The 27,605-nt window shown below is 44.9% G+C and overlaps 1 pseudogene; it reads left to right on the forward strand.

Moving 5' to 3' along the window:
- Window positions 1-6,192: 6,192 nt before the first annotated feature.
- LOC131482859 (transcription factor SOX-2-like) lies at window positions 6,193-6,985 on the forward strand (annotated as a pseudogene).
- The last annotated feature ends 20,620 nt before the right edge of the window (window positions 6,986-27,605 follow it).

Below are 27,605 nucleotides of genomic sequence, written 5' to 3' on the forward strand. Positions count from 1 at the left end.
TTAATTTATTTATTTATTGGAAGACAGATATACATAGAGAAGGAGAGACAGAGAGATAAATCTTGATTCTGCTGGTTCCCTTCACAAGTAGACACGACAGCCAGAATTTACTTCATCTGAAGTCAGGAGTCCCATTCAGGCATTGTATGCGTGTGCAGGGTCTGAAGGCTTGGTACCATCCTCGACTGCTTTCCCAGGCCACAGGCAGGGAGCTGGATGGGAAGCGGAGCAGCTACATATGAATGGTGCACACATGGGATCCCAGCACTTGCAAACTAACACTTTAGCCACTGAGCCATTGTGCCAGACCCCTAATTTTTGCTAATTTTGTTAATAGATTGCCACAATAGCTAGTTTTCAGTATATACAAACACTCCTATGAGGCTATAAATATACCCTCACCTATTGTGAGTACCTTTGGAAACTTTACTGGTGTTGGAAACCTGGAAGAAGTTCCTGGGTCCTCGGTTAGGATCAGCTCAGCTCTGGCCATTGCAACCACTTGAATGTTCCTTGTGCCTACAGCATAAGCCAGCTGCCTGTAAAGCAATATTATTTGCTCTGATCAATAATCAATATTTCCCTCCACCCTCTCCCATCTGTAAATCACACTGTGCTCCACCTACTTCCCACATCTCACTCCTTCCTTCACCCTCCTCTGTCTGAAGTTCCCTAGCTGGCTTTCCTCACCGAGAATCTGAGTGGCCACAACCACATCTCCCCCTCCTCCTCCCTCTTCCTCTGCTTGAAATTGCAGTTTTTCCAAGATTTAAGCATTTTCTTTTCTCTTTTGTATGCTTCAGCCACACGCAACCCTAATCCAGAGGGATGGGGTAAAGGACAAGCTAAGTAACATCTACTTACAAACAAAACAAAACAAAATGTTACTTGCTAAATTTGTTCACTAAGTTGCTAGAACAGAGCCCTCCAAAAGTAATAATAATAATAAAAAGAAACAAACAAAAAAAACACACCAAGATTTCTACACCTTAAATTTTGATTTAAGCCCAGCTTGGAGGCCAAGCAGCTACAGTCCTTACTTGGAAAGCATCAGGATCCCATATGGGCACTAGTTCTGCTTCCTTACTGCTCCCTGCTTGTGGCCTGGGAAAGCAGTCGAGGATGGCTCAAAGCCTTAGTACCCTGCATGCACATGGGAGACCTGGAGGAAGTTCCTGGATCCTGACTTTGGTTTGGCGCAGCATCAGCCATAGTGGTCAGTTAGCGAGTGAACCATCAGATGGAAGATCTTCCTCTCTGTCTCTCCTCTTCTCTGCATAACTGACTTTGCTCTAAAAATAAAATAAATCTTTTTTTTAAAGATTTATTCATTTTATTACAGCCATATATACACAGAGGAGGAGAGACAGAGAGGAAGATCTTCCATCCGATGATTCACTCCCCAAGTGAGCCACAACGGGCCGATGCGCCCCGATCCGAAGCCGGGAACCTGGAACCTCTTCCGGGTCTCCCACGCGGCTGCAGCGTCCCAATGTATTGGGCCGTCCTCAACTGCTTTCCCAGGCCACAAGCAGGGAGGTGGATGGGAAGTGGAGCTGCCGGGATTAGAACCGGTGCCCATATGGGATCCCGGGGCTTTCAAGGCGAGAACTTTAGCCCCTAGGCCACGCCGCCGGGCCCAAAATAAATCTTTAAAAAATTATTTTTGTTTAAGTGAGATAAATATTTTCTTTTGTTAATTATTATTTCATTTTATTACACGATTTCATAATCTCTGGGATTCCCCCAATCCCTCCCCAAACCCTCCCCCAAATTGAATTCCTCCAAATTGTTACAGTAGTACAGTTCTTTTCCAGTCATGATTCTGTCTTTATAAGCAAGGTCCATGCAGAGAGTCCAGCATCCCATTGTCCAGATGTATTCAACAGTTTCATTGGGTGACCCTCCTTGGTCCAAAAGTAGAGCTGGCAGAGCATCATCCCCTCCAATGAAAAGCCACTACACAACTTCAGCAACAGGAAGAAACATGGAAATTCACAACATCACGAATTTGGTTAGCATGGTATTAAGTGACCAATTTGTTAGAAATCGCAAGATCTTAACCATATCATTTAACTACTCCATTGACATCTCAATTTTAGTATATACACAATCAGTTGCTCTAAGCCTTAAAATGGTTACATGGTATGACTCAGCTGTCTCCTGTCTATTTTCATTTTTATACTTAGCAGCTTATACTATTCAAGTGTGATGCTTCCTGAACTTCACAAATGTTAGGATAGTCCAAACAGGCTTATAACTCTCATAAGTCATATGTTAACTATTGAGCAGCAGAGCAATTTTAGGAGGGGTGTGCAGAGAAAGCTTCAATACCTTAGTGAGGAGTAACTGATCTTTGTGTTCTAACTAATAAGGTATATGGAATTCCAAGCTGACTTTTTCCTAACTATTCTAAGCTTTCCTTATTGGTCTCTCTCTGTCTACCTGATCTGTCTTTTTGGGGGGGAGGGGAGGATTGTGGAGCAACCCTGATGGTTATTGCAAGAGAGTGTGAGGAGCCAAAGTTGGAACTAAGTAAGGACCAGAGAAAGCTCCTCTCCTGAGTCCCGATGGAAATTCACTGTTCTTGTGTTTCTGAGGACTGCTCAAGGCTCCTGGCTGTTGTTCCAAAGACGTTAGATCCTGCGAGGAAGGACCTAGGCTTCTTCCATCCAGTGTGGGAAATCTGATAGGGAATAGTTGACCTCAGAGTTCTCAGCCTATGAGGGCACCCCAATTGCCTGTGATCTCCTTGGCAGTTGGGTTATAGTCCTTGGTGCCAATACTGATATTTCTTGTTGATGTACCAGGTTCTGGGGTTAGGATACAAGCCTCCTCCTGTCCTTCTGTTCCACTCTGGGGTCCCCTCCTGCTCTGCACATATGACTTCCTGTTAAGAGGCTGTCAGGATCGCTCTTGGATCCTACTGTATGTCTTTATACTTTTTGCTAATGTCAAATGCAGGTTCAAGTCTGGAGTCTGTAAATTACCTGTTACAATCTTGATAGATTATATTTAATTTCTTTCTCACACATTCTAAGAAGGTGCAAGATTCCTCTGCTCTCCTGACCCACTGAAGATTAACATAGGGTATTAAAAGCAAATCAAGAACTTCAGTTCGGCCCGGCGGCATGGCCTAGCGGCTAAAGTCCTCGCCTTGAACACCCCAGGATCCCATATGGGCGCCGGATCTAATCCCGGCAGCTCCACTTCCCATCCAGCTCCCTGCTTGTGGCCTGGGCAAGCAGACAAGGACGGCCCAAAACTTTGGGACACTGCACCCGCATGGGAGACAAGGAAGAGGTTCCTGGTCCCGGCATCGGATCAGCGCGTACCGGCCGTTGCGGCTCACTTGGGGAGTGAAACATCGGACGGAAGATCTTCCTCTCTGTCTCTCCTCCTCTCTGTATATCTGGATTTCCAATAATAATAAAATCTTAAAAAAAAAAAAAAGAATGTCAGTTCTTATATATATATACATACATACATATATATATATATATATATATATATAATTTTGAAAATTTGGATTATGTGTTACAGTTTTATATACACTGGAATTTTCCCCCAAAGTCCCACCCCCGACAAATTTTCCCCATTTTACTGCAGTGGCATAATCCTTCATGAGGAATTATAATTCCATCAGTCTCTTAGTTTACCCGAACTTTGCTGGAACAGACAAATGCAGACAGTCTAGCATTCCATTGTCTACACTTGTCCAACAGTTTCATTGGGAATTCATCTGTCATCTGGATGCAGGAATAAATGTTGCATTTTATCCCTACATCTGGATATGGTAGACCCCAGTACCCCATCACTATACATTTCCATAATTGAGAAACCATAAAACAAGGTCAAAAACTGGTATGAGCTAGAACAACAGCCTCAACTACAACAACAAAATACAGCTCCATGAAAAAACACGCCACTGAGTAACTAACACATGGGTGACAAGACGGAGATACAAAACTCAGTTCAGAAAAATGATGCACCATATAGTCCATGAGCCAGCAATGAATTTGACAAGAGAAAAGAGAGTATTTTTGCCGGGATCCCATGTGAGCACCAGTTCTAAACCCAGCAGCTCCACTTCCCACCAGCTCCCTGCTTGTGGCCTGGGAAAACAGTGAAGGATGGCACAGATGCTTGGGACCCTGCACCTGTGGGGTAGACCTGGAGGAAGTTCCTGACTCCTGGCTCCAGATTGGCACAGCACCGGCTCTTGTGCTCATTTGGGGAGTGAATCATCGGATGGAAGATCTTCCTCTCTGTCTCTCCTCCTCTCTGTATATGCGACTTTGCAATTAAGATAAATAATTTTTTTTTAAAAGAGAGAGTATTTGGAATAAATAAAACTGAAATAAAAAAACTTCAAAACACATGGGATGCAGCCAAAACAAAACAAAACAAAACAAAACAAAACAAAACAAAAACAGTGTCGATTGTATTACTGAAGTTATACATTCCACGCTGGTTTCCTTATATGAGAGAGAACATTATGGTATTTGTTCTTTTGTGACTGACTCATTTCACTGACCATAATGGTTTCTAGTTGGGACCACCTAGTTGTAAATAGTATAATTTCATTGTTCTTAATAGCTGAATAATATTCCATGGATTAGATGTACCCCAGTTTCTTTAACCACTCTTCTTTGAATGAGCATCTAGATTGTTTCCATGTCTTTGCTATTGTAGCTTGTGCTACTGTAAATAGGATTACAGATCCCCTTCTCACATGCAGATATCATTTCCATTGGGTATATTCCTAGCAGCAGGATAGCTGGGTCATATGGCAGATTTATTTGCAATTCTCCAAGCACTCTCCATACTGATTTCCACAGTGGTTGTATTAGCCTACACTCCCATCAGCAGTGAAGGAGGGTGCCTTTCTCCCCACATCCAAAGTATCTGGCACAAATGGCCAGTCCCAGCCTGTCTTCACCTCCTGAGCTCCCCATGTGAACTCAAGCTCCCATTTGGCTGCTGCAAGGGCTGATCTGTGGCTGCCTCTGGATCCCTGGTTATCCTTTGTGTCCAGATCACAGCTCACCAGTGGCTTCTGGGTTTACTGTTCCCTAAACACTGCTCAGCGATCGTCGCCTCCTCCCTGTGTCCGGGGGTCTTCAAATAACTCCCTGTTGACTTCCTGGCCCCTAACTTTTCCTGTAATCTGCTCTCTGTTCTTTACCCTATCTAATAGTTTTCCATCATCTCAAACATGTCTACACCCTTTGCCGACCAGTGAGATTTTCTAAATGTAAACTTAAGAATTCCTAGCCTCTTGTGCCCTAAGAACAATGTTTGTGCCTGATTAAATACAACTGTTCTTTTTAAGATTTATTTGATTTTGATTGCAAAGTCAGGTATACAGAAAGGAGAGACAGAGAGGAAGCTCTTCCATCCGATGATTCATTCCCCAAGTGACCACAAAGGCTGGTGCTTGCCCATAAAAAGCCAGGAGCCAGGAACTTCCTCCAGGTCTGCCAGAGGAGTGCAGGGTCCCAAGGCTTTCCCGGGCCACAAGCAGGGAGCTGAATGGGAATCATGGCCGCCTGGATTAGAACCAGCGCTGGACGGGTGTCTATTAACTTGTTCAAAATATTATGAGGAGTTGTAAAGGCAGAGAAGAGAGTGTTTGCAAAAGGGGGAGAGTAGGCTGCAGTCTCTTTAAAAACTGAGGGAACAAGAAGCAGAGAGAAAGAAAGGCAGAAAGAAGTTTGAGTCCGGGGCTTAAGCCTTTCCCCCCCCCAAAAAAAATTCACAACAATAACAATAATAATCACAGCTGGCAGCTGCGGCATCGGCCAGAGGTGGAGGGAAACTCTGCTTTTTTGATTCCGATTACAGTTTGCTTCTCTCTCTCTCTCTCTCTCTCTCTCTCTCTCCGCCATCTCTGTCCCCTTTCTTCCTCCCCTCCCCAAATTGCTCTCCTCCACCTGGTCTCCTCAAACCCTGCTATCTCCAATCACCCCCGCCCGCCTCCCCTACACCTCCTCCTCCTCCTTCTGTCGCCCCCCGGTTCCCCGCCGCGCCCAGAGTCTCCGGCTTCCAGGGGGCCGGGCCCACGCGGACAGCGCCTGCAAGGACAACAGATGGAGATGGAGCTCAAGCCGCTGGGCACACAGCCGAATTCTGGGGGAGGCTGAGGCAATGGCAACACCACGGCGGAGGCGGGCGGCGGCAACCAAAAGGCCCATGAAGGCCTTCATGGTGTTTTCCCATGGGCAGTGTCCAAGATGACCCAGGAGAACCCCAAGATGCACAACTTTGACATCAGCAACCGCCTGAGCCCCGAGGGGAAACTTAGTGGGAGATAAGCAAAGCGGCCATTCACCACAGAGGCCAAGCGGCTGCGGGCGCTACACAAGAAGAAACAGAGATTATAAATATCGACCTTGGGCGAAAACCAGGAAGCTCTTGAAGAAGGATAAGTACATGCAGCCTGGCGGGCTGCTGGCTCCCAGAGGCAACAGAATGGCCAGCGGGGTTGGGGTGGGCGCCGGGCTGGGGGCAGCTATGAACCAGCGCATGGACAGCTACACCCACGTGAATGGCTGGAGCAATGGCAGCTACAGCATGATGCAGGACCAGCTGGGCTGCCCGCAGCACCTGGGCCTCAACACGCATGGCGCGGCTCAGATGCAGCCCTTGCACCTCTATGATGTCAGGGCGCTGCCTACAACTCCATGACCAGTTCGCAGACCTACATGAACAGATCTCCCACCTACAGCATGTCCTACTCACAGCAGAGCACCCCTGGCATGGCACTAGGCTTCTTGGGCTAGGTGGTCAAGTCCAAGGCCAGCTCCAGCCCCTCCGTGGTTACCTCTTCCACTCCAGGGCGCCTGCCAGGCCGGGAACCTCCAGAACACGATCAGCGTGTACCTCACCAGCGCCAAGCCAACTGCTCATGTCGCAGCACTACCAGAGCAGCCCGGTGCCCAGCACGGCCATTAACAGCACACTGCCCCTCTCGCACATGTGAGGGGGGTCCACCAGACAGCGGACTGGAGAAGGATGGGGGGCGGGGTTAGAGGGGAGGTTGGAGGTGATAGTGAGGTTGGGAGTATGGGTGAAGACATTTTCAGAGGAAAAGGAAACAAACAAACAAAAACCCGGGAAATGGGAGGCGTACAAAAGTAGAGTGAGAAGGAAGCATGACGAAAAAAACAAGCGCATGCAACACAAATCCTGGTATGTGACAAAGAACATTTCATTACTCACAGCAAATGACGGCTTCAGAGGAGACCACCAATCCCTTCTACGCTCAATGCAAAACAATTTTTTCTGAAGAAAGCATATTTACTAGGTTGTTTCCATCTACTCAATGAAAAATTATTCAGCTGTCAAGAATGATATTATTCTATTTTAAACCAGGTGGTCCCAACTAGAAACCATTTTGCTCAGTGAAATGAGTCAATCACAAAAGAATAAATACCATATACTCTCTCTCATATAAGGAAGCCAACATGGAAAGGGTAACTCCAATAGTCCAATCTATACTGTTTTTTGAGTGTCTGTTTGTTCTTCTGGCTGTATCTCATATGTTTTGATGTTTCTATATTGGTTTGCTTGCTTCCAAATAATTCCTTTTCTCTAATAGAATTCATCAAGTGCCCATGAAGTATACAATGGCATCATAGTTCCTAAGAGAATTCTGTGTTTCCTTTTAGTTAAGCATGTGTTGCTTACTCAGAGGCACATTATTTTATCAAGGTGCTACAATTTGTTGTTGATGTTGTTATTGTTGCTATGATTGATGTGGCTGTTATGAAATAATGTCAATTCGAAAAATAGTAAAAAAAAAAAAAGTAATTTTCTTTGATGGTTTAATCATATTATGTCCCATTAATAGGAATATTTTCTTTTTTAAAAAATGATGAGTTCAAATTGTATGAAAGGGCCTTTCTTTGATGATGATGGTCATGGTTTTTATTTGCAAATTGTTATGATAATATTTTTGTTGTTTAGATAGGTATTAGAAAATGAATTAACCTTCCATTTAAGGGATATAAAATATATTGTCTTGATGTATTATCATTTTAAGTTTTGCCAGGCAAGACTTAACAACATTTTCTCAAGAATCTATCTTTGTTTATGTGTTAAGCTGCTTTATAATTTTACTTTGTATGTTGCTCCGATCATTTTTGGTATTTGAGGTATAATAATAATATATGTTAAATAAAAAAAAAGAAGCTAATGGGAACCAACATGACGTCTTGGATGCAAGAACCCAGACTGTGTGTGTCTAGGTGTGACTGATGTCCCTGAGTGGGGTGTGGAGGATGGAGTGCCCTGCCTTGAGTGCCTACCCAGCCGGGCTTCCTAAGGGACCCTGGACAACAGAGAATACTGGATAATGCAACACTGGGCTCAGCACTGAGTGACCCCCGTCACAAGCTTTGATTGGGTACAAGCACTGGTTTCTGCACTGGGAGTAAGTAAACTCGGTGCCAGAGCAGCAATGATTCAGCTGTTTGTCTTGGCCTGTGAAAACATCACACCAAGGACCCAGTGCAGAAGCCCAGGGGCTAAAAGTCCTTGCCTTGCAAGCACCAGGATCCCATATGGGCATGGTTTTGTGTCTCCACAGCCCCACTTGCCATCCAGCTCCCTGGTCTTGGACTGGGAAAGCAGTCAAGGCCAGTCCAAAGCCTTGGGACCCTGCACCTGTGTGAGAGACATGAGAGGTGCTCGTGCCTCCTGGCTTCAGATGGGGTCAGCTGCGGTGGTTGCGGCTGCTTTGGGAGTCAATGATCAGACAGAAGATCTGCCAGTCTCTCTTCCTCTCTGTACATCTGCCGTTCAAGAAAAATAAGTAGACTGAAAAAGATGGCCGACTGCAGAGAGCTGGTGTAGGGTGGAGTAGGGAAGGAGGGGAGCCGATCCAGCAGAGAAACAGGCCAGGAGGCGCGAAACTGTAGGAAGAAGAACGAGAAGGTCACTGGAGTTCACTAAAGCAAGAAGATCTACACAGCGTGAAGGAACAGCCGCAAAAAGTAGGAAAGAAAATACAGCACGCGGCGAGAAACCTGGTGAGTCACGATCCCAGGCAGGGGGAAGGCGGCAGAGGCTCAACCGCCCCAGGGAAAACAGAGGCGACTGGAAGGATAGGCGCCCACACCGACAGGGGCACCAGTCCCCTGGAAGGCAGGAGCCCCCAGAGGAGGCTACTGGACTGATCATTGGGTGCATTATCCCTGCAGAAGTGGAGGAAAAGCTGGGGAGATTTCCCAGAGGCTTGCCTACCCGCTGCTCAGCGGCTCTGGGAGAGTGCAGAGGGAACAGGAGCAGCACTGTGGGACTGGGGCTCAGAGATCCCCATATCGGCTCCGAGCTGTGGACTGGCTGCGGGAGAGTCAGTGGATCCTGTTGCTGGACTCGCCCAGAGCCCCAGAGGCTGGGCAACGCTCGACAGGGCCTCACGTCCTGGGCAGAGGAGCAGACTAGTGGGGGCACATCTCACCTAAAGGGCTCTGTGCCTCCAGAGATCCGCTTCCATCCTTGAGAGAGTGCAGCTGAGGAAGTGGCTTCTTCAGGGCGGAGTCCCCAGCTGGGCTCAGCTAGAGAGGCCAGACCGGAGCGGAGCGGGCTCAGCTGAACTGGCCGGACAGGTTTTCCCAGCAGGAGCCTGCTCGGAAAGACCTGCCTGTGGTGTTGCAGCCCTCAGTGGAGCAGCGCTTCCGAGTTTGGCACTGGGGCCGTGGAGATTTCCAACCCAGCACAGGCCGGGGTTGGGGATTTTAGGCTCCGAGCAGCAGGAGCCCTTGCTGTGCTAACCTCAAGCCCTGAAGGAGAGTCTCGGCTCAGCACTGAGGCAGAGACCCCCGCTGTATTAGCCTTGTGACCCAAAGACCAGGCGCGGCTCGGCAGAGTGAATCTGTAGGGCACTGCCTTTGAGAGGGAGCCACAGGGGAAGGGGCCTGGCACTAGGGCTGGCCCACAAAGCCTCCTGACCCAACTCGGGGCTGTGATCTACAGACCCTGAAAGCAGCTGGTGACTCAGGCAGTAAGCCCTGCTGGGCTCAGCCGGAGACCCCAAACCAGAGCCGGCTCAGCTGAATCACCGCTAAAATCTCAAAACAACAAGAAGTAAAAACACAATGAGGAGAAGTATCAGAAAAAGCAATGACCCAGAGGAAAGATCAAGCACTCCCTCCCAATACAACCAAAAACTAATCCCAATATCTGAGATGCAAGATGAAGACATAGAGGAACTATCAGATAAGGACTTTAAGAAGCTAATGATGAAATTCGTCAGAGAGAGTGAAAAGCGCTGGGAAGAGTCTAAGGCATTCGAAAACCATATCACTGCAGAAATAAATCAAGTCAAAAAGGGAATCCTTGATATAGAGAACAAAATTGAAAGCCTAACCAACAGAATGAACACAGCAGAAGACAGAATATCAGAATTGGAAGACAATCAGAATGAAAGGCAGCAGCTCATCAAACAGTTGGAGACAAATCTAGAGAAAGCCAATAGGTCCATACAGGAAATGAAAGACAACCTCAAAAAATCAAATATTAGAATAATAGGCCTTCCCGAAGGAGTGGAAAAGGAGACAGGCTTGCAACGAGTGCTCAATGAGATAATACAGGAGAACTTCCAGAATACTGGAAATATAAATCTAGCACAAATCCAGGAAGGACAAAGAACCCCCAGTAGATACGACCCAAACAAATCGTCTCCCAGACATGTGGTCCTCAAGCTACCTTCAAGTGAATACAAGGAAACCATTCTAAGACAAGTAAGAAAAAAGGATAAGATTACTTTCAGGGGAAGGGAAATCAGGATCACAGCCGACCTATCAGAAGAAACGCTCCAAGCAAGGAGAGAATGCGGTAAAACCTATCAAATCCTGAAACAAAACAACTGCCAACCAAGAATAATGTACCCAGCAAAGCTCTCATTTATATTTGAGAATGAAATCAAATACTTCAACAGTAAAGAGAAACTCGAAGAATACATCAACACGAAACCAGCTCTGGAAAATCTCCTCAGGAAGGTGCTAAACCCAGAAAGAAAAAATACAAACCAAAATCAAAGATGGCAAATGGGAAGACCTCCCCACTAAAATCCATACAAGAAAAGTCAACCAATCAAAAACTCTAATAGTCGCAAATACACACTTGCACACTTACACTCATGGCAGCCCAAAACCAATTCCTCTCAATATTATCTCTAAACACAAATGGCTTAAACTCACCAATCAAAAGGCATAGATTAACGGAATGGATCATCAAACAGCACCCAACTATATGTTGCCTACAAGAGACACATCTAACCAGAAAATCCTGTAAGAAATTTAAAGTGAAAGGATGGAAAAAGACTTTTCATGCCAATGGACGAGAAAAAAAGGCTGGTGTAGCTGTTCTAATCTCAGATGACCTAGACTTCAAGCTGACAGACATCAAAAAGGACAGAGAAGGACATTATATATTGGTGAAGGGACTGATCCATCAAGAAGTAATTACAATCGTGAACATATATGCACCTAATTCCAATGCGCCTAGCTTCGTGAAGCAACTACTTACAGACTTAAGGGGAGACATAGATACACACACAATAATAGTGGGCGATCTTAACACCCCACTAACAACTATAGACAGATCAACAAAACAAAAACTCAACAAAGAAACAACAGAGCTCGTACAAACATTAGAACAACTGGACTTGGTAGACATTTATAGAATTTTTTATCCTAAGACCACAGATTATACATTTTTTTCAGCAGTACATGGCACCTTCTCCAAGATCGACCACATGATAGGACACAAAGCAAACCTAAATAACTTCAAAAAGATAGAAATCATACCATGTACCCTCTCAGACCACCACGGAATGAAACTGGAAATCAGCAATTCAAAATGCCCAAGGAAATATAGAAACTCTTGGAGGTTGAACAATATGCTATTGAACGAACAATGGGTCAGGGAAGAAATTAAAGATGAGATCAAAAAATTTATGGAAACCAATGAAAACTCTGATACAACATTCCAAAACTTGTGGGACACTGCCAAAGCAGTGCTACGGGGTAAACTCATCGCAATTGGAGCTCATGTCAAGGCCCAAGAGAGGCGCCAAATACAGGAACTAACCACACACCTCCAGGAATTGGAAAAGCAGCAGCAGATGAGCCCCACACACAACAGGAAACAAGAAATCATCAAAACAAGGGAGGAAATCAACCAGATAGAAATAAAAAAAACCATACACAAAATCAACAAATCAAAAAGCTGGTTTTTTGAAAAGATAAACAAAATAGACACCCCGCTGGCCCGACTGACAAAGAAAAAACAAGAGAAAGCAAGAATTAACAGCATCAAAGATGAAAAAGGCAACATAACAACAGACATTACAACCATTAAGAACATAATCAGAAATTACTACAAAGCACTGTACTCCAACAAATCAGAAGACCACCAAGAAATGGAAAAGTTCTTAGACTCATACAACCTGCCAAAACTTAGCCCAGAGGCAACAATCAACCTGAACAAACCCATAACTGAAGCAGAGATTGAATCAGTGATTAAAGACCTCCCAACAAAGAAAAGCCCAGGCCCAGACGGCTTCACGCCAGAATTCTACAAAACATTCCGAACAGAACTAACCCCAATCCTCTACAAACTCTTCAAAACAATAGAAAAGGAAGCAACCCTTCCAAACTCATTCTATGAAGCCAACATTACCTTAATCCCAAAACCGGGCAGAGATCCTACAGAGAAGGAAAACTACAGACCTATCTCTTTGATGAACATTGATGCTAAGATTCTCAACAAAATCCTAGCCAACAGAATTCAAAAACACATCAGACAGATCATTCATCCAGATCAAGTAGGATTCATCCCTGGAATGCAGGGATGGTTCAACATTCGGAAATCCATAAATGTGATACACCACATCCAAAAACTGAAAAACAAGAATCACATGATAGTATCAATAGATGCAGAAAAAGCTTTCGACAAAATCCAGCACAACTTCCTGCTAAAGACCCTAACCAAGGTAGGCATAGATGGAAAAATCCACAACATAATCAAAGCAATATATGCAAAACCCAATGCCAGCATCATACTGAATGGAGAAAAACTGGAACCCTTCCCACTGAGATCTGGAACAAGATAGGGATGTCCGCTTTCTCCGCTGCTATTCAACATAGTTCTAGAGGTACTCGCTGAGGCCATAAGACAAGAAAAAGAAATCAAAGGAATCCAAATGGGAAATGAAGAAGTCAAGCTTTCACTATATGCAGATGACATGATTCTTTATATGGAAGAGCCAAAAGGCTCAACACAGAGACTACTAGAACTTATACGAGAGTTCGGTAGAGTGGCAGGGTACAAAATTAATGAACAAAAATCAACAGCCATAGTGTATGCTAACAGCCCCAAGTTGGAAAAAGATCTAACCAGCAAGATACCATTCAAAGTAACAAAGGAAAGCATGAAGTATCTGGGAATTAACCTAGCCAAAAATGTTGGAGACCTATTTGAGGAAAACTACAAACTACTTAAAAAAGAAATTGAACAAGATCTAGAAAGATGGAGTAACATCCCATGCTCCTGGATAGGTAAAATCAATATCATTAAAATGTCTATACTGCCAAAGGCAATATATACATTCAACGCAATCCCAATCAAATTGCCCAAAACATTCTTCACAGATCTGGAAACAATGATTCAAAGGTTCATCTGGAAACACAAAAAACCACGAATAGCTAGAACCATTCTCAAGAACAGGAAGTTAGCAGGGGGAATCACAGTCCCAGACCTCTGGACATACTATAGGGCAGTGGTTATCAAAACAGCCTGGTACTGGCAAAAAAATAGAGAAGAAGATCAATGGAGCAGAATAGAAACACCAGATGGGAACCCACACAGATACAGCCAAATAATCTTTGACAAAAAGACAAACGACAACCCAGGCAAATGGGAAGGTCTGTTCAATAAATGCTGTTGGGACAACTGGTTGATAGCCTGCAGAAACAAAAAGATAGACCCACATCTCTCACCATATACTAAGATCAAATCCAAATGGATAAAAGATTTAAACCTACATCCAGAAACCTTCAAACTTTTGGAAGCAAATGTTGGAAATACACTGGAACACTTAGGGGTAGGCCCTCACTTCCTAAAAAAGACTCCAAATGCAGTAGAAATCGAGACCAAAATAAACAAGTGGGACCTCATCAAACTAAGAAGCTTCTGTACAGCTAGAGAAACAATCAACAAAGTAAAAAGGCAACCCACAGAATGGGAGAAGATCTTCGCACACGACTTAGGTGATAGAGGGCTGATCTCCAGAATATACAAAGAGCTACAAAACAACCAAAATGTCAAAACAAACAAGCCACTCAAGAAATGGGCACGGGAAATGGGCAAACACTTCACAAAGGAACAAACCCAAATGGCAAATAAACATATGAAAAAATGCTCAAGTTCCCTGGCAATAAGGGAAATCCAAATTAAAATATCAATGAGGTACCACCTAACGCCAGTAAGACTGGCCCACATGAATAAAAGCACCAACGACACTTGTTGGCGAGGTTGCGGGGAAAAGGGAACCCTGCTGCACTGCTGGTGGGGCTGCAGGCTGGTACAGCCTCTATGGAAATCAGTATGGAGAACATTCAAACAACTCAAATACAACATACCGTATGACCCAGCAATAGCACTCCTAGGAATATATCCAGAACACTTGTTTTATGAGAAACCAACATGCACTCCTATGTTCATAGCAGCACAATCAGTAATTGCAAAAACATGGAAGCAGCCAAAATGCCCATCAACAGAGGATTGGATAAGAAAGCTATGGTTCATCTACTCCATGGAATACTACTCAGCTATTAAAAAAAACAAAATGCAGTTCTTTGTGGCCAACTGGGCCAAACTGGAAACCATAATGCTAAGGGAAATGAGCCAATCCCAAAAGGTTAAATACCACATGTTTGCCTTAATTTGATATGATGTTATGTATAACAAGTTATGTTATGAATGTTATATGTTGTGTATAAACCAAAATTGAAATGTCAATGAGGTGGTCACAGAAGGTGGATAAGAAATCGCATTTACTTTTACCATATTGGTTACTCATTACTATGTCAATTAATTCCATAATGATGTAAATTTTTGCAGATGGTATGTTGGAGCTTTTAATTGATCAGGATGATACTCTGCTGGCTCTGTCTTCAGACCAGAGAGGGTATACCTAAGAAGCCGTTGAACTTGACTAGACAATAAGATGCTGGACTCTATGTTTGGTATATGCTTGCAATGGGGGAATCTCAACTGAACTTGAACTGTGGTTATGCAACAAGGTGGAGGAATCCACCATGGTGGGCGGGTTTGGGGAGGGGTGGGGAGAATCCCAGTACCTATGAAACTGTGTCACATAATACAATGTAATTAATGAATTTAAAATAAAATTAAAAAAAAAAAAAAAAAGAAAAATAAGTAAATCTTTTTTTTTTTTTTTTTTTTAAAGATTTATTTTATTTTTATTACAAAGTCAGATATACTGAGAGGAGGAGAGATAGAGAGGAAGTGGAGCTGCCGGGATTAGAACCAGCAGCCATATGGGATCAAGGCGAGGACCTTAGCCACTAGGCCACACTGCCGAGCCCAAGAAAAATAAGTAAATCTTAAAAAAGAGAAAAATTCTCACTTTCCTATAGCCCTTGAACCTTTTTACCCTAATTAACTATGTAAAGATTGTCAAAACTATAATAATATTAATAGAAACATTCCCCAGTATATTAAAAAAAGAGAGAAAAATTTAATGTGGTGGGCACAAAAGATCACCACAGAGCCCTTGGCACTTGCTCTCTGTTTAGTCCACATTTTCTTTCTGTGTTCAATAGAACGGCCTTGTCTCTGCTGCCTCGGGGGAAGCGCATCTCCCCAGGTCCGCTGTGCAGGCTGTCCTCCAGGTGACCAACGTGTGAGCCTGTTGTTCTGGAAGGTCTTCAGGTGAGCCTGCTCTCCTTCAGTGCGTTGATGGTCACGTAATGGGGTGATAGACGCTGGGAGTGTTTCCTGGTGTCACCTCAAAGATTGGAATGTACTGGGTGGGATCCAAACTTCACCCCAGGGCTGAAGAGGGAACTGAACCTAGATGACAGGTGGAGGAGGGTGGAAACTTGAACTTCAGTCTAAATCATGGGATTATCAAAATGACTCCATGCAAGCCCTTCCCAGGTGATCTGATTATGTTAATAGGCTCCAGGGAACACATTCCAATCCAATGAGTTCACTGTTGACAGGCCCTGGGGGTTTCTCAAATGAACTCACAGGGCAATATCTCTTTCTACACAAACTACCTCAAGAGAAAAATACCGGGGATGGGGGTGAAGCTATTCGCAGCACAGGGATGAAAGGCATAAACAGATGCAGGGAGAGGGACACCCCCAGGTCTGCTTTGGATGGTGCCTAAGAGTGACCAATCAGAAGAGCAACTGCATGTGGGATGAGTCTAGGCGGCAGTTAGGCTGTCAGTTGACAGGAAGCACCGCCTCTTCCGCTAAGCCCTGCCCACCTCAGATACTTAAGGCCCTTGCCAAGGCAATGAGCTGGGATTCTCTCTGAGGAAAGTGAACTGCAGAGCCGGTTTCTGCGCTGCACAGCTTCCCAGAGCATCCTGCGAGCATCCTGCAACTTTGAATCGTGACACGGATCGACAGAGCACTTGGGTGAGTGGGCCTGTCTTTTGTGTTCTGCATATTCCCGCGTTTTTGAGAGAGGCTCTCCAGTAAGCCTCAACCAAATAACAACACACACAAAACCACACCCAAACACACAACCAACACACACACACAACCAAAACAAACACACAGTCAACAAACACACACACACACATACACACACATACACACACACATACACAGCCTGTCTGTATCCCACCACAGCCCAAAACCGGTAGCCACAGGCTCAAAAATCTTTTCACGCCCCTTACTTGTAGATTTGAACACAGGCCGGGGAATTGCAGCTTACTTCCTATAATGTCTTTCTCAATGAAAACTAGGAATCACTCTAGTTTTTCTGAAGGCTCATCCAGGCCTGACTCCCCAGATATTACAACAGAATCACCAACAGGATATTTCGAATATCCCAGTGACGCCAACACTGTGCGAACACCCTCCACAGGGAGCACAAACCGTGACGCCAATTCCCTAATGGCTTCACGCCACAGGTAATTGGCACCAACACAACCATTCTCATCGATGTATCATACTTTATCTTTTGGAATCTCCTCCCCTAGGACAACCAATAGTGCATTATCATTCCGAGGTTACAATGTGGCACCTAGCTACTCCCAAACTATGACCACACCCCTTCAGCCTGAGTCAGACAACCCACGCCATAGGATTCCTGCCAACTCAGGGAACTTAAGATCTCCCAGTCCCATGTGCCTCACTCTCTCTTCCTTCTCGTCCTGCTCCTTGAGTAGCAGTTGTATCATTGTGGGGGAATCAGCCCCCCTGAATGAGGGAGCTCCTAGTGTGGCAGGAAATTCACCCTGTTCCTCCCCCATGAACCCTCTCCCACCACTGTCTCCTCAGTCTCCCAGCTACTCGCCTACCGTCCCGAGATGTCCCCGTCAGGACACCAAGCAGAGGCAGTTCTGCCTTGAGGAGAGGCAGGCTCAGTGGGAGCAGTAGACTTGGCCCTCATGTCTTCCATGGAGGAGACTGGGGTTCCATCTGAATGTTCTTCTGAAGGCTCACCAGAGACTGACTCCACGGTCTTCAACCCACCTGAATCCCCTCACAATCCTTTCTTGAATCCCAGCAACCCCTTCACCATTCCAGATTCCCCCATGGGAAATCCCACATCTGCTACCATTTCCCTAATGGCTTCACACCACCCGTCATTGTCACCAACACGACCAAGCACATCTATACAAAATTTTCCCCTTCTGGTACCTCCTCCCCTAGGACAACCAATTCTGCAGTGTCATCCGGTAGCCATAACGTGGCACCTAGCTACTCTCCAACTATGCCCACACCCCTTCAGCCTGAGTCAGACAACCCATGCCATAGGATTCCTGCCAACACAGGGAACTTAATATCTCCCAGTCCCATGTGCCTCACTCTCTCTTCCATCTCGTCCTGTTCCTTGAGTAGCAGTTGTATCATTGTGGGGGAATCAGCCCCCCTGAATGAGGGAGCTCCTAGTGTGGCAGGAAATTCACCCTGTTCCTCCCCCATGAACCCTCTCCCACCACTGTCTCCTCAGTCTCCCAGCTACTCGCCTACCGTCCCGAGATGTCCCCGTCAGGACACCAAGCAGAGGCAGTTCTGCCTTGAGGAGAGGCAGGCTCAGTGGGAGCAGTAGACTTGGCCCTCATGTCTTCCATGGAGGAGACTGGGATTCCATCTGAATGTTTTTCTGAGGGCACACCAGAGACTGACTCCACAGACTTCACACCACCTGAATGCCCTCAGTATTCCCCCTTGGTTCCCAGCAACACCTTCGCTGTGCGAGTATCCTCCACAGAGAGCCACACATGTGTCACCATTTCCCCAATGGCTTCACACCACCCATCATTGTCATCAACACCACCATACCCATTGATACATCATTCTTCCGCTTCTGGCACCTCCTTCCCTAGGACACCCAATTCTGCAGTGTCATTCCCAGGGCCATACTCTGAGTCCTCAGGGGTCTCCACTATGTACCACATGTTCACCCTTCCCTCAACGTGCAGCCCAACCTCTACCCAAGGGGAATTTCCCAGCTCCCAAGAGCAGTTGTGCAATGACTTGGATAATCTGAGCAACATCACACATGACTCACTTGGGGATGCCCAGACCAACCGAGAGCACCCCATCCAGTCTTCCGTCCCCTCAACCCAACCCCACAGATTCTCTCCCGTGGCACCTAGCTACTCCCCAACTGTGACCACACCCCTTCAGCCTGAGTCAGACAACCCATGCCATAGGATTCCTGCCAACTCAGGGAACTTAAGATCTCCCAGTCCCATGTGCCTCACTCTCCCTTCCATCTCGTCCTGTTCCTTGAGTAGCAGTTGTATCATTGTGGGGGAATCAGCCCCCCTGAATGAGGGAGCTCCTAGTGTGGCAGGAAATTCACCCTGTTCCTCCCCCATGAACCCTCTCCCACCACTGTCTCCTCAGTCTCCCAGCTACTCGCCTACTGTCCCGAGATGTCCCCGTCAGGACACCAAGCAGAGGCAGTTCTGCCTTGAGGAGAGGCCAGGCTCAGTGGGAGCAGTAGACTTGGCCCTCATGTCTTCCATGGAGGAGACTGGGGTTCCACCTGAATGTTCTTCTGAAGGCACACTAGAGCCTCACTCCCTGGTGTTTACTTCTGCCTCCTCTGACTATGCCCCCTCATGTTCCAGTGCCCCATCTTCATTTGAACCCCGTTGTTCCTCTCCTTTTGCTCCTGGTCCATCACTGCCATCCCTCCTTCTATCTCCCATTTCACACTGCTCTACCCCAAGTGACTGTATGTTTAAGGAGAAGTTTGCTCTCCTGTCTCAGGGACCTGCTCTTTTCTCAGGCTTTTCAGATGGTTCTTCCACTATCCCCACTATCCCAGCATTCCCAAACCTTAATCCCCTTGCTGTTTCAACTAGCTATGCCCCAACAGTCCATGGATTTCCACCTGAGTCAGACCACCAGTTTCACGGATCTGCTTTTGAGTCAGGGCCTTCAAGAACTCCCTGTCCTGTGTCCCTCAGTGTCTCTTCTATCTCGTCCTCTTCATTGCCCACCAACATGACAGATGAGGGGGAGTCAGCCCTCCAGACTCAGGGAATTTCTGGTGTTTCCAGAACTTCACAATGTTCCTCTCCCCCGACTGTCATCACATCACACCCATCTCTCCGTCTTTCCTCCAACTCCTCTTGCACTTGCCCCACTGGCCCCACAATTCTGGGTGAATCAGCCCTGCTGAACTCAAGAAGACTCAGTTCTGCAGGAATTTTAGGCCCCTCCTCCCCATTGTCTGCCCTCACATCTCCAGCTCTCAGAGAATCTTCCATGTCCCTTAGCAACTCCCCAAGTGACCCCATGTGGACCATGGCTTCCAACCTCCAGGCACAGGCTACACTCGCCTCTCCTCATTTCCCAAGGGAGAATGCCCACCTGACAGGGCCGATACCTGCACCCCTGCAGGCCACTCTCACTTGCTTTGCCACATCCACTCCTTCTTACCCCAGAGTCCCTGGAGACTCTGCCATGCCCCACCTCTATGCTCAGATTCATCCATCTCATGGATTGCTTCTTGAGAGAGCCACACACACCCACAACCCCAATCCCAGTGTTCCCTGCAACAGAGACCATTTCAGTGGTCGCCCTCACACTCACAACTGCCCTGCCACTTGTTACTGTCATGGGGTGGCTCGCAGAAGAGGTGCTGGTAGCAGGCACCCTCATCACCCTGGCCGCTATGCTCCTTGAGCACCCAGGGTCATCTCCCTAGCTAATGGCTGCCAGTGCCCATGCAGCCAGCAAGCCCCAGCTGCCTTCATGCCTGCAGGCTACCCTGCCAGTGTCATGGCTGGCTTTATCCTCTTTGGCTGGCACTGACACTGAAGGAGGAGCTCCAGCAGAAGATCTCTGCTTGAGAAAGATGATCCTGTCCCCACTTATCATGCTTCTTTCATTTACATGATGTATGTTTCCTTTCTGGCTTCAGCAGAAATGACAGAGTTCACAACATTCCAATCCTGTTCTTGCTGTCATTGGGCAAGACTCTATTGGGTCCTGTGGTGTGATCATGTTAAGTTCTGTTTTGAATTACACCTGTGCCAGGTGACTAGTACTCTTGGGGTTCTCGTGGATGATTTTTGTGTAAATTGATGAGGAAGTCTGTGCATTGATTTCCTCTGTGCAGACTGATACCGTCTTGCAGTTTTTGTCTTTTATGGATGGATATGTTAGATTCATTGGGTTTGTGATGCTAAATCCACTTTGAAATTGGAGGTCATATCCTAGACGGTCTTGCTTTACCTCTGCATGCCGTACAGAGGAGCGCTACACACTGATTCTGATTTGGAAGTCCTGATTGCCAGCAGTGCAGAGGAGCTCGTGCTGAAAGACCTCTCAACCCCAAACTACAGAAACATTTGGTGTATATGTTGGCATGATTACAGAGAAAGATACCCACCCCTCTCTAAGGTCTGGCGATCTAAGTATCCATCTTGAAATTCCTTCAGAGTAGAATGAGTTTTTCATCTCAGAATCAAGGAGATATGACGGAATAAGACATGACTTGCAAATTTGTTTTCTGAATAATTAACTGAGAACTTAAGAATTTAACCTTTCTGTATGAACAACCTAGGAAAACGTTGACAAAAGTATCCAATGTTTCCTACAGATTTTAAGACTTGAGTACATGTATGGGAAACATGTATCTCTTAGATTTATGCATTTGAATGATATATGCACTAAGAGTAAAAAATGATAGATCAACATGGTATATTTTCAGTTATGAATTTAATCAAACAGATGTAGAAGCTAAATTTGATTTGATATTGAATGTGTAACACACAAGTATATTGTTTCCCCAGTAAACTAGATCACGAATGTGTAAATGACCTAAAAACATTTTGAATTCTTTCTACCATATGTCCAAAACAGCCTATATGTCACATGAATTACAAACATATTGAGCTATGTAGCAGTTTTAATTTATGAGTGTTCTTTTTTCAGCCAATTAGAATGTGTTCCTTCAATAAATTTTACCTTGTAGGAACACAGTAAGCACACATACAATACACATGATATGACAGAACAAATACTTTTTGTAGTATATATATTTTTAAGTCTTTAGTTCTTTAGCTGATGTTTGAAAATGACCACCAGTTGACACTGCTTTTATTAATGTGAATTAGCCCTATTTAAATGGTTGTGTGTTTTGAAGATGAGTACAGAACTGCAATTCACAAACACTTTAAGCATCCATGACTGAAGCATAAACTCATGAGCCAACAACAGGAGGGAAGCATTGACTCCATAGAGCGTTTTGAATGCAGCTGTAGGCTTTTAAAGCCACTTGCAGGATTTTGACCTCAGCGCCTTTGCTTTTTTTATTAAGACAGTAACTAAAACTGGTAGCAATGCATGATTGTCAGACTTTTTGACATTTGGACATTTGTATCAGAATGTTTCATATTAGTATAAGTTCAAATGTGCCCCCACCTGGCATCTGGGCAGTACCTTTGGTATAATCCCAACTGCCTGTTTGTGAATTTTCTCGACGGGCTGGGAAATACAGCCTTGGGTTGTACTTGGCCTTGTCTTACAACTTTTGTTAAAGTTTGATTGCAAACTTTGTGATTTTTTTTTTTCTGGCTAGCTTGCATAATATTTTTAGTTGTCTTAAGCTGAATAGAATTATTTTGAAAATATTCAGTTATTTGAAAGAGAGAGATTTCTCTCATAGGCTGGTTCACTCTTCAGATGCTTACTACAGTGAGAGTTGCTCCTAGCTGGGAGCAGGGATGGTAGGGACCCATAGATTGGAGCGGGACTGGCTGCCTCCCAGAGGGTACATTAGCAGGAAGCTGGAATTAGGCCTGCACCAGGAGCATAGCCCAGTTCCTCTGATTTGGATGCACATATCAAATGGCACCATAACTTCTGTGCCAAATGCCTACCATTGCTCCGACCCTCACATTAGCCAAATGCATACATGTTTGTCATGCTATTGGTAGTGACTTTTCCATGTAATGAATGTGCTTGCCTTTTGCCAGTTTGGGCATTATATTTCTTTAAAGGTGATCTGTCAGCTTTTGAATTTGTTTTGTAAATGCAGTCTTTATTTGCACTTGTGGAAAATATTTACATTTATCATGCTTTTTTCTGAGTTGTTCTCTACTATGTGTTTAAACTGTCATGTCCATTTAACACATTTGATCGATTGTTTTGGTGATTTCATTTTTTTCTAAAACATAATGTTTGCAAAAATTGTCCTACATTTCTGTACTATCATTTGAAATATCATATTTATTTAAATCTTTATTCATAGCAAATTAGCAGGTTTTGGCTATCCAAAAAATAAGGGCCTAGATAAAGCATAAAAGATTGTCTTTTTTCATTATTATTTTTTGATGATATTGACAGAGTTGTTCAGGGTGGAAAGTCTCAACTGTTAGGGGAAAGTGGGTGATACCATTGTTTCCAGATTTTCTTTTTCTTCTTGCTGCATCTGGCAGTAGAGAGCAGACCATGGGATAAGCCACACCCAGCCTCCTAAATGCCTTAGAACTCAGGGATGGGTAGCAGCCACCGTATGTCACCCAAGGGTCCCTGATGTGGTCCCTTCATACCTTGTCTCAGAAATGCTCTAGGTAAAACCAACTCATCCATGTCACATGCAAAAGAAATTTATGACCTCAAGTCTCACATCAATCATGAAACAAAGCATACTTCTTTTCTTAAAAAATATTTTTCTTTGATTTTTAAATTATATGTTACAGTTTCATTTAGACTGTGATTGTCCTCTGCCAAACTTCCACCTCCTGACAGATTTCCCCCGTTTTACTACAATGGTGTAGTCCTTCAGAAGGAATCACAATTCTATCAGTCTCTTATTTAAGTGCACCCCGACATTGTTGGTACAGGCAATGTCAGACAGTCCGGCATCTCATTGTCTACACATGTCCAACAGTTTCACTGGAAATCCATGTCTCGTTTGGAAGCAGGAATGCATGGTTACTCAGTGGCATGTTTTTTCATGGTGCTGTTATTTGTTGTTGTTGTTATTTGTTGTGCCTGGTGTTCTAGCTCATACCAATTGTTGACTTGTTTCATGACTTCTGAATTATGGAAATGTATAGTGATGTAGTACTGGGCTCTACCATATCCAGATGCGGGGGTATAATGCAAAGTAAATTTCAACCTATGATTTTCAGTTGGTTGTGGCTGTACTGCTTAGGCTCCTCCCATGGTGTTTTGGTAGATAGGTTGGGTGTTACTCAGTTCAGATCCTTTCACGTGTAGGCTTGTCCACTGTCAGGGTAAGGTCATAGTTCTTCTGCAGCTCAGTATTTGCTAAGTGAGTGCTTTATAATAGTGTTCAAACAGTTTTCAGAAGGTATCACCTTTTTTTAAACTTTCTAAAAAATGATGAAAATCTCAGTTTGGAAACATTTTATTGAGACATTGATTAAAAGTTCTGAAAATGATCCCTTCCTTTAAATACATTAACATACCACCAAGCAGCCTCTTACAAACTCCAGAGATCTGTGCGTGTGTTCCCTAATATTTAGATCTCGTCAGAGCTTGCTAAACATGATCTCAACAATCTGAAATAGTCATCAAGGACTTTTATTTTAGAAAGAGGCAGCTCTGGACTGAAATACAATTCAAAAAAAATACTGAATTAGATATTTGTGGAAGCACTATGTTTGCTTCAGTAAACGTAAAAGAAATAGCACCACTTGGTCAAGTTAGTTTTCAATTTTAGAAAACTAACACTTTAACAATATTCATTACACCCTACCATGCTGTTGAGTGTAATAATATTCATACTACCACCCATGGGCCCAGCTCCTCCTCCCACTTCCCCACCAGCACCAGAGTCTGGAACCAGGGGACTGGCCTGCCCCTCCCGCACTCCTGCTCCTGCCTTTTCCCTGTCCTGCCCTGTTGTTTCAACCTTTTTTTCTCCAGGGGAGGGATGTTAGGGGGGTAAACTAATAAACATCTCTAAAGGAGGGGAAAAAAAGAAGAGCAAAAAGCCTAAAAAAAAAAAAAAACTAACTTGTAACGAGTTCACAGCAATAAGCCTTTTCTTAAATGATTTTTTACTGTTATTAGAAAGTCAAATATACAGAGAGGAGGAGAGACAGGAGAAGATATTCCACCTGATGATACACTCCCCAAGTGACTGCAATGGCACAGCCAGTGCTGTACCGATCTGAAGCCAGGAGCCAGGAACCTCCTCCAGCTCTCCCACACGGGTACAGCGTCCCAAATCTTTGGGCCATTCTCCACTACCTTCTCAGGCCACAAGCAGGGAGCTTGATGGGAAATGAAGCTGCTGGAATTAGAACTGGCCCCCATATGGGATCCTGGCACATTCAGGGCAAGGACCTTAGCTGCTAGGCCATGCTGCCTGGCCCAGCAATAAGCTTTTTCTCTCAAAATTTTAAATTGACCTGGGTTAGCATAACTTTTCAGTTACTAATTTCAAGCAAGGATTACATTGCTGAGCTTGGTTCCAAAATGGGTGTGCGTGTGTGTGTGTGTGGTGCCACACAGAGTGTGCCTCAACATTTGTCTCTTGAAAAAGTTTGAAATTGTCATCATGTGTTATTATCTATGTTTATTGATCAAAACATGTTTTTGATCTTGTTAATTAACTTTTAGAGTCCTTGTTAGAGCGTTCTTTCCTTGTTTCAAATGTACAGCTGACTTCACTCCTTTGGTAAATGTTTTTAGAGTTTTTATTTGACAGTTTTCACTTTACAATGATATGTGATTAATCTGGTGTTTCCAACCCCTTTCTTCACCCCTCCTCTTGTCTCTCTCTTTCTGACACTGAGGACTCAGAGTGCACAGTTTGATCTCCAGACCTTAACAGTGTGGCTAAATTGTTGCCCTAATCATCTCCTCATGGACATCACCTTAAAACTGTCAGGATGTGTCCATGACTACAAATTTCTAGCTCACTGCATTAAAGAATTGAGGGATAGAATTGAACATCCCCTGGGCTGACACCCCAAGGCTGCCTCTGTGGCCCACTTCAACCAGGGCCCAGGGGAAGAGTAGTGAGCTAGACAACAGGAGACCTGTTCATGTGTCTTTATCCAGTAACCTGGTCTCAGGGAGACCCAGCAAGGCCAGTCCACCCTCAAGTCACACCTGCTTGCAACTTGGGAGGCCAGAAGACTGGACAACCAGCTACCAATCATAGAAGTGGCTTTCAAAGCATCTTATCAGCTCTGCCAAGAGCCAGGCCACTAGGAATGGGACTTTACTGGGGCTCAAAAAATCCCTGGATCAACCATGGTTGGCCACCAGCTAGAAAGCCCTTCACTCTGCCCAGCCCCTGAAGTGTTCATTGCCATGGAGAAACAGCCTACAGTCAACAGCATTACAGGTAAAGCTGTATATTCCATTCAGAGTCATCATCTGTTCTGTATCAGCCTCCCTTTCAAGGCCAAATTTCCTCTCTGTCCAGCCAGGCAATGGGAGTCAACGGGAGGTCTCCCCATGGAGTTTCACACTTCCTTTATGTCATCTCTTCCGGCACCCCACATGAAGAGAGAGATGGTCCTGAGCCTCTCACATGCTTAACCAACTTAAGAATATTCCTGGGTGCTTCAAGACTTAAAACTTGAGTGCACATGTATGTGAGAAATCAGAATCAGTGTTTGCTAGCTGTCACTGTAGCCTTGAATGTCACTGTCAACTGGAGCCCTGGCCTTACTGTAGGCCCTTACTTTGCTCCTGCTATGCTCTCAAAGACCAAAGCAATCACCCTAGCTCTTGCTTGCAGCCAGAGTCCCCATGAGCAGGGGGAGAAAAAGAGCATAGGACCAACAGCAGGCTAGTTTATCTCCACTAGAATACAGTCAGAAACGTTTCTCTTTCCCACAACCATATATGTTATTTTGTTGCTTCTTTTTCTATCTTGTTTCTTTCTTAAAGCCTTACTGGACAGTCTTCACCAGTCGTTCACACATGTTCCAGCCCAAGTCTCCCCACTAAGATCATACAACAAAAGGCTGGAATGTTTGGACTGAATACAAGTGACCGTAGCTCCCTGCCAAAGCCAAATGGACACTTCATCCGAAAATGATGGGAATGCGGAGTCTGCTCAGAAGGTCAACACTTGCCACAATGATCCATCTGCCAGCACAGAGGCACCGCGAGAATCTCCTCAAGACCCACCCTCAGAGATTGCATATTCCAGTGAGCTTCAGGAGGAACTCCAGCCATCCTTTCTTTTATTTATTTATTTATTTATTTAAGATTTATTGATTTTATTACAAAGTCAGATATACAGAGGAGGAGAGACAGAGAGGAAGATTCTCTGTCCGATGATTCACTCCCCAAGTGAGCCGCAACGGGCCGATTGGCGCCGATCCAAAGCCGGGAACCAGGAACCTCTTCCGGGTCTCCCATGCGGGTACAGGGTCCCAAGGCATTGGGCCGTCCTCGACTGCTTTCCCAGGCCACAAGCAGGGAGCTGGATGGGAAGTGGAGCTGCCGGGATTAGAACCGGCATCCATATGGGATCCTGGGGCGTTCAACGCGAGGGCTTTAGCCGCTAGGCCACGCCGCCGGGCCCTATTTATTTATTTTTAATTACATATGTTATGTGACACAGTTTCATAGGTACTGGGATTCTCCCGAACCCTCCCCACACTTTCCCCCCTTGGTGGATTACTCCACTTTGTTACATAACCACAGTTCAAGTTCAGTTGAGATTCCCTCATTGCAAGCATAGAGTCCAGCATCTTATTTTGCAGTCTAGTTCAACTGTTTCTTGGGGAGACCCTTCCAACATGCCATCAGCAAAAATTTACATCATGATGGGATTGACACAGTAATGAGTTATCAGTATTTTAAAAATAAATGCGAGTTCTTAACCACATTCTGTGACTGCCTCATTGACATTTCAGTCTT

Source organism: Ochotona princeps, chromosome 21 (genome assembly GCF_030435755.1).
Source record: "Ochotona princeps isolate mOchPri1 chromosome 21, mOchPri1.hap1, whole genome shotgun sequence".
Taxonomy (NCBI): Eukaryota; Metazoa; Chordata; class Mammalia; order Lagomorpha; family Ochotonidae; genus Ochotona; species Ochotona princeps.